This window comes from Lepisma saccharinum (genome assembly GCF_977018435.1).
Source record: "Lepisma saccharinum chromosome 12 unlocalized genomic scaffold, izLepSacc3.1 SUPER_12_unloc_1, whole genome shotgun sequence".
Classification (NCBI taxonomy): Eukaryota; Metazoa; Arthropoda; class Insecta; order Zygentoma; family Lepismatidae; genus Lepisma; species Lepisma saccharinum.
In genome coordinates, this window is record NW_028142891.1 from 8,878,737 (window position 1) to 8,886,871 (window position 8,135).

Consider the following 8,135-nt stretch of genomic DNA (forward strand, 5'->3'; position numbering starts at 1 on the left):
GGCTATGATTCCCGTCTGCTTGTGACTTCCTAATAATCCGTCCGAAGATTTCGTGATCATGCCTTCCGCCACGTTGCAGTGTACGTTCAGAGTCTCTATGGCCAAGAATTTAGGAATGTTGGTTGCTACGTGCTTGATGCCAGCTTCGAGTTTTGGGTGGTTGTTCTCGAAACCTAAAAGTTCTCCCATGGTGCCCAGGTCCACGGTCTCCGTCGCGGATAGGATTTCCACTCTGTGCGTGACCGAATTTTGAGAAAAGTACGTGCCTTTGGGTAATTGAGCTTGCAAAGTGGAAAGATTGTATTGGCCTGGCGTGACGACGATGTGTTCGCTTCCGACGCTAATTTTGTTGTTGTGCTGCGTGACGTTAGGTATGAGGTACATGCTGTAGAATGCACGCAGAGCCACGGATTTAGGATAGACGATGTCGTCGTGCAGCGTGAGTTTCAAGATTGAAGATTCGCTCGTGAGATGGAACACGCCCATCCTAGTGATGCTGTTTGACGTTCCACAATGCTTTCTGGAAATCTTCGATCGTAGGGTTATTTATTTTAGAGAGAAACGCGAGCACGGAGAGGCAGAGATGACCGCAGTTCACGTCTCCGAAATTTTGAATGCGTTCGTCGTTGTAGTACATAAAGGTTTTGTTCGTTTTCAGATAATGAATTAAATTTGTAGGTGGAACACCTCCGAAAGAATCGAAAACGAATGCTTTATCATTATTTTTGTGGTAACATATCCAATGCGTGCCTGGATTTTCTTGACCGTCCAAATTGACTACTCCGCATTCTCTTCTTTTAACGCTTGAAGGTAACGAGTCGGACATGAAAACTCCTCTGAAGTGTTTGATTTGTAACGGTCCGATCAGAGATTCAATATCTCGGTTGGTGAGTGCTGTTGTTTCTTTTTTTTAAACTTTTTCATCACGCCCTTGCCTCCTTTTTTCTCCATGGCCAGGTTGTGACGTTTCTGTTCTTCCAATTCCGCTTTGTTCTTCTTCGATTCGATGACGGTTTTCGCAATGGCGGCACTTCCGCCAGCCAAACTTCCAACGGCCCCCAATGCTGCCAGGATGGCCGGGATGCTGAATATGAAACCTCCGACCTTTTGCTGTTTCCGCGAACGCTGCAAGCGTCTCAATTGAGGTGTGCTGAGAAGTAATTTCATTCCGTGTCCTTTGCTCAAGCAAGAACGTTTCTTCTCGCGTTGTTTCTTGGTGAGTAACCCATCGAGGGCACCTAGATTTTTAAGATTGGAGTATGGTATCTGGTACACGACACCCTTGGGCTTCATGTTGATGCTCTATGTGTTATTTTTACGGTATGTTATTTATATATATATTCTGAGATTTTTTCTCGAGTAGTTTTTTACGGTATGTTATTTATATATAAATGTTCAGAGATTTTTTTTTCACGGCCTCGCAGTCGTTACACAAATTCTATTACGTGCTTTGTTTTCTTGCCAAGAAGTTCCTTTGTCCCCTTGTACACGATTCGAGTTTTGTTCTCGATTAAAATAGATAGCTTCTCGTCGGATAACATGTTAGCGTATCGATCTGGTAAAAATAGACTGTATTGTGCGTTGAGCAACAGGCGTACCTTGGGACCATACTGGGTAGAAACGATTGAACCGGAAGTTATCGTGTAAGGTTTGTCGACTTCCAATTCCTGAATATTTACATACTCGACTGACAAATTTAGCATTTGTTTTAATGCTTGGAGATCACTCATTTTTTCAGTCGTCATATCAAAAAATTTCAGAGTGTTAGAGAGAAATTTAATTGTTTTTTCACTATGTGTGTTATTTATATATACCGAAGATTATTTTTTTATGATGTGTGTTATTTATATATCAAGTTTTTTTGACACGTATATATATTATTATTTTTTTTTAACAGAGAAAAAAAGTCCGTGCTTCGGAAAACGCGATGATGTGCGTGATGATATCTTCCGTCTCCTGCTTAGACTTGCGCCAATCTACTGTGTACCGTCTTCTTCCCTGCCTTGCCTCGTGCAATTCATCTAACCTATCGTTTAATTTTTCCCCTGCAGCCGAAAGCATAATGTTGAGATCACCGCGCCTCAGGCCGCTGATCTCCCGAAGATGGTCCTTGAGAACCATTTCACAAGGGATGCGAAATTCCGACGTCGTTCTTGCTATGATTACAAGTTTCCCTACATCCTTGCAATCGCCGTTTACTGCGTGTTTAAATATTTTACATAGTAGCTCTGGCGGCAAATCGGTTATACGAGACATGTTGTTATTATTATTATTTTTTACTCTATGTTATTTATATACCCCACCCCAATTTTTGTTTCGTGCTCATGGCGATGGTGGTACCCAGTGCGGCGACCCGTTCACCCAGCGATAAGTCTCTGCTCACGAACCTTTCGAAAGCTGCGTGCTCTAATTTTCTGTCTGCTTCGTGACGTGCATCCAGATCCGTCTGCGTGGTGTTGTAGGCGATGTCGTGATCTTTGCATGCGGCGTCCAACGGATTCACACCCTTGTCTCCTCTCTCCAATCTTTTCTCGAGTTTGGTACCCGGTCCGCAGTACTGGTAGCCAGGTAGATGCATCTCGAAAGGTAACTTGTTGATGATGTCGTTCACGAGTCCTTTTCCCTCGGCCACGTTCCAGAATCTCGGAGGCAGCGTGTTGATGATTTTGATCAGGTAACCTATGCCCTTGTCGTCGTTCACGATGAAGTTGGAAAGTTTCGTGCTGATCATGTCCACGATGCCAACCTTCTCGTTGTAGAAATTACGGTTGTCTGCATTCTCTTCGCCGGCTATCACCAACAATCGGTCCACGAGTTTCCTAACGTCGTCCACCCAAACAAATTCTTTGGGTAGCGTGTTGTAGCGTTTGACGCCGCTGCCTGTTTTGACCTGGTTCCAAATCGGTTTGATGAGATTCCTGTACTTCTCGCCGCTGCTCGATTTCACCCTATTCTGCGAGGCGTCGTTGTTCTGGTACAAGGCATCCGTCATGATCAGAATTTCCTTGTAACTTTGGTAATCTTCGTCGGTGTAATCTTTCGGCTGCTTTTTGGCAACGAGTTCCCACAGTCCCACCGTACCCGGATACATGGTCCAACTATCCTTCTCGCCTAAATTAACTTTAATGTCGTTGCCTTCGAAGGTCACCTTCGATTTCCCAATCTTCCACACCACACCACCGCCTTCGTTGGTTTCCATGCTGGGATACAATCCGAACACTTCATCCTTGTCGAATTTCCCCGTACTCAGGTAGTCTCGTGCCAAAGGTCCCAACTCGATTTTATCCGAAGACGACGACGTGCTACCTATAGCTCGACGTCGTGCCGGTGCATCCTTCAGTTCGAACGGCGTCGAAGGAATGCTCGAAATGGGCGTGGGTACGGCGTAACTTTTAGCTGCGAGCGGTACGAGTTCGTTGATCAAATTTTTATTTTGTTCCGTGACACTTTTAATTTCTTTACCTAGACCGCTGATGGCATCGATCACAGGTTGATCCTAACGTTTCTTCTCTTCGTAGAATCCGCGATTCTCGGATTTCCAACCTTTGAAGCGTTTCGCGAGGTAATCGCGAAGCTTGAGATTTTCGTCCCCGATTTTTCGTTTCGTCATGACGTTATTTATATACGTCGTTTCTCACAACGTTGCAACGTTTAGAAAGTCGTTGATTTTGTTTCTGTATTTTCCGTCGTTGGGTTTCCTCGTCATGTCGATCGTCGCGAATCCGAAATCGTCACCGTTCCAGCAAGTAGAGCAGCAGCGTTCCGAAAATTGATTGTAGTTCATGTCTCCGCCTACGTAGTCATAGTACGCGTGCTTGAGGTTGGTGTGATCTTGACGAAACAAACATATGAAATTAGCGTTGTCGCATACTAACTGTTTTGGAATTTTGGAAAACGTTTGAGCTAGGTAGAAGCAATCCATTCCTTTGTGACGACCTTGCGTGAAAAAGTTGCGAATTTCATTTTGATTTTCCAGGATGGCGTCGTCGAACACAACGACTGAATTTTCACGACAATCGTCGAGTGGTTTTATTTCCGAGGCGAACGTTGCAATGTCCAGACCATCGTACAGTTTCATCAGTTGCTGGTATTTGGATTGCTCCAAACTTTTCGAGAACACGTACAGGTGCCTGTTCTTCCAATCTAACCAATTCGGTGCGAGGAGAAAATTGTCCACGAGCAGTGTCGTTTTCCCACACCCCGAAGGACCTACGATCAGACAGCGGATGCTGTCGGGAAGCAACACACCGTTCTTTTTCTTCGTTTGACTTTCCGGATCCGGTAGACGCTTCACCACGTTCCACGTACTCACAAGATCACTTCGTTCGCGTCGATCCAACTCTTTTCCGGAAGTCCCAGCCATTTGACAAACAGTTTGTCACCTTTCCTACGCAATACTTTCTCGATTAGGTACGTGTCGGGGTGTTTCGTTTTAGAGAGTTCCTCTTCGTAAAATCTTCCTTTCAAAATCTCGCCGCTACTATCTTTTATTATATACGTGTGTCGGTTTCCGGGTAAAACTCGAACCACCGCAAAAAGTTCCGTGCTCCAATTTTTTGTGAATCCCTTCTCGAAGGTGCGTTTGAATTTGTTGATTCTCACCCGGTCTCCAATTTTGTATTTAGCTTTTTTTGTCGTGGGTGTGTACTTTGGACAGTAAACTGTAGAAATTAAACGCTGCTCGTCAGATTTCGTAACGTCAGCTGGCTTCATGCCTATCGTTCTGTGTACCGTATCATTATAGGTGTCGACGAGTTCCGGCAGGATGTCGACCCATTTGTAATTTCCCCGAAGCATGAATCGTTTCCACATGTGTGTTTTCAAGGTTCGATTGAATCTTTCCACGATGCTGGCTTTGACGTGACTGAAGGTCGAATAATGTCGAATGCCATGTTTTTGAATAAACTTTTGGAATACGGCGTTGTAAAATTCTTTACCGTTGTCCGTGTGCAGAAACCGAGGTCGTCTGCCGCCGCTTTCGCGAAAAATTAATTTGAATGCTTCCGTGACGCACGATCCCGTTTTCGCCTTCAAAGGTAGAGCCCATGCAAATTTCGAAAATGTGTCTATGACGGTGAGGAGGTACTTGTTGCCCTTGTTCCATTTATGTACGTTTTTCAAATTGCCGCTACTCATCTCCACGAGGTCACTTTGCCAGAGGTCGTCGATGCCCTTGGTTACCACAGCCAAACGTTCGTAGTTGCGGCGTGCAGGTTTATGCAATTCTTCGACGATGGCTTGCCTAGACATTTTTTAGAGATTACGTTTGAAGAGAAGCACCAGCGTGATGGGATTCAAAGAGGGTGGCACCTCGCTCGTGTTTTGAATGATCAGCTTATCGCCGGCACTCACGTCGAAAACGGGAGATCTTCGTCTTCGTGTATTTCATATATGTTGCGCGTTTCGTTCCAACGTGCCAGAGGAATGTTTCCTGCTTTCTGGACACCACGATTCGATATTAAGGTCATGGTGGGAACGCTAGCTTTTCTGCCGTGAGACCAGTACGAAAATTCGTTTATCTGAATTGTCCCATCGAGGAGAAACTTGTAGTACGGATGATAAGGATGCAACATGTACAGTTTGTTACCTTCGACGAACGTGGAGATTCTCTGTTGATTGGGAACGCTGTTGATTTCGATGGCTTGCAAGGTGAACAATTTGGCGAATTTAGTGTCGAAGGTGACGAGATTACTGTGAACTTGTCCGAGTTTATTTTCGATGGGCAGCAAATGCTCGATTATGGTATCCGTTACGGTAGAAAACGACGGTTTGATTTTCACTTCCACGTTCAACTGCTTGTAGTTTTCGTTGAGCTCTTGCAACTTGGCACCGAAAGAGGCCAGCGTCGATTCCTGCGTGGATTCCAGCACTCCAACTTGATCTCTGATGTTGACGACAATGTTCTGAAGGTTCTCGACTTGATTCAATTTCGAGCTCTTCTCGGTAAGATCGTTCACGATGCTTCGCATCTCTGTAAACTGCGTGTGAAGGTCGGCGACGCTCTGCAAAGTGGGCAGCGTCGACACCAGCGAACTAATTTCGTCTCGAATCTGTTCCACGTTCGCCGTTTCCGTTTCTAGTCGTTTCAGCATTCGAGATATGTTTCTTTTCAAAGCATGCAATTCTTTGGAGGTGGGGAGATTGGCCACCCTACTCTCGAGATCGCTCAATAAACTTTTGATGTCGCTCGAATCGGATAGTGCCGTCACCGCCGTTTTCAATTTTTCCAAATCTTCGCTCGAAGGCACGCTCGTCCGTAACGATTCCAAGTCACCCTGTATGTTGTCGAGTACGTGATGAAAATGAGCGAGATTCGTTTCGACGTTCAAATTTTCTAAATATTCGATCTTCTGCTGAACCGTGCTCAACGTGTCTTGAATGCTCGTCAACGCTCTTGCTTCAGCGTGAATATTTTTAATTTCTTCGTTGATCAATTCCAAGGACGCCTGAAGCGTAGCGATGGTGGTTTGAATGTGTTCGAAATCTCGATACGCCTCCAATTGAATTTTTATGTTTGCGACGCTTTTACCGATGACCTGCAGTTCGTCTGACGATGGTAGGTTCGTCATGGTATCTTCCAAAGTCTGCAACTTGGATTTAATTTCTTCCAACGTGCCGGTGAATTCTTCTTGTAATTTGGAAACGACGACATGCAAGCGTTCTACATCAATATGTTTCACGACGGTTTGAAGTTCAGAGAAATTCTTTTCTATTGCGGAAGTTCGTTCTTCGATTTCGAGTTTCAATTTTTCCATATCATCATTTTTCAATTGAAATTGCTGTAATTTGGCCAAGTCATTTTGAAGCGAAACCACGCTCAACTGTATATTTTGAACGTTGTCGTAAGAAGGTACGTCGACATAATTTTTTATCAGCGTCTTCAGTTCGGAATCGGTTTTCAGAATGGGGTCGAGACATTGCGTTTGGAGCGTAGCGATTTCCGACTCTAAACTTTTGTTTAAGGTCTCCTGCAAAGCAATCAAATCGCTCCTCAACTTCTTAACTCGAATGTCCAACATGAGAATCTCTTCTGCATGGTCTACACGTTTGGTATTGCCGAAAATGTCGTTAGGCATTTTTGGTTAACAGTTATTTATAATAGGATAGACGATTCGTAATTCTACGAAGAGAGGAATAAGTTTGTCATAATCTCCGAGGAGTTCCATGTAAAGATAATCTCCTGCAGAAACATCGTACGTAATGTTAGAAAGCATCTTGTCGTGCTTAATTCGAAAAATATTCTTGCCGGTAGAAATTTTGATTTCGCCTGCGTTTTCCGGATTCACGGTGATTTGAAGTTTCCCGTCAATCGGAATTTCGTAGAAATGTAAATTGTTATTAAAAACATAAAACATCTTGCCCACATCATCATCCAATTTCGTCCATATGCTGTTAAGGTGAACGATCAGTAAACCATTGAGTTTAGATAACACGGAAGGTAAGAGGTTATTGAAATTTGGCGGTGCAGTCTCCATGTTGATCTGTTTACGGAAGCCAAAAAGATTCATTGTCCTTGTTAGTTATTTAAGAATACGGTCAAAGTTTTTTTTTTTTGTAATGATAGGTAAAATTTTTTTTTTCCACAAGTATGTAATGCGATTTAGGAGGAAGATCGTGGCCTACCTATTTGTTGAATTTGTGTCATTGTGTTAACGTTGATAGCACACGCAGAGAGAGAGGGAACAAAATTGTCGTTACAAGCGCGCGCGCGTGTGTGTGTGTGGCACATCGTTCCCCAAATGAGGTTTGTAAAGGTCACGATATACAAACATTTGGCCCCGGACTTGGAAAATTACGAAAAGATGCATTCATCCTTCGAGGATGAGAGAGAGTACATTATTTACTCATCACGCTGTGTCAGCGCAACAAATAAAAGCGCGGAACGTGGAGAAAAAATGAGTTTTTGAGGTATTTTTGAACCCCAAATGAGGTTTACAAAGGTCACGATATACAAACATTTGACCGGGACTTGGAAAATTACGATAAGGTGCATTCATCCTTCAAGAATGAGAGAGAGTACATTATTTACTCCTCACGCTGTGTCAGCGCAACGAATAAAAGCGCGGAACGTGGAGAGAAAGTGGTCACAATACAAGCGCGCGCGCGCGCGTGTGTGTGTGGCACATCGTTCCCCA